A 594-nucleotide genomic window follows, 5' to 3' on the forward strand; every position below is an offset into this window, starting at 1 on the left:
TGAACACCCCTATTCTCAAGCCCTTTTCCCGGGGATGATTCTCATTCCACTCCACCACCCATAAACATACTAACCACCATTAAACCATCATGCAATTGTTGTTGTGACTTGAACAAAACTAGTTCATCTCAATCACCCATCACTAAGAGCATACATCCACAAGTGACTAGGTTAACTACAGAACTCATTGCTAACGCACAAGCAGAGGAGGGTACACATTTTGTGTCACAAGTGACACTTGCAGGTTTTTCAAGTGAAGCAACCACTACAACTATAGGGACAACAATCTCACAGTTGGATAGTGGCTACATAGCTAAGACTTCCTTGAAGGCAGCAACCGTTGAGTCTACAATAGTATACTCATTAACAGTTGGAAGTCCCCAGAACCAAGAACAAGGGGCATTTGGTTCAAAACCAAATACAACTACCTATGGTAGAAATTCAGATGATCCTAGTAACTTAGCTGATGGATTAAGATACCAAGAATTAACAGAGAGAGTAACCAAAATGGGGTCTTCAATTGATGAAATCAAAGAGATAATGAAAACTTTGGTACAAAATTCAAGAACTCCACCAACAAATGCAGAAATTGCC

The sequence above is a fragment of the Helianthus annuus genome, chromosome 5 (genome assembly GCF_002127325.2).
Source record: "Helianthus annuus cultivar XRQ/B chromosome 5, HanXRQr2.0-SUNRISE, whole genome shotgun sequence".
Classification (NCBI taxonomy): domain Eukaryota; kingdom Viridiplantae; phylum Streptophyta; class Magnoliopsida; order Asterales; family Asteraceae; genus Helianthus; species Helianthus annuus.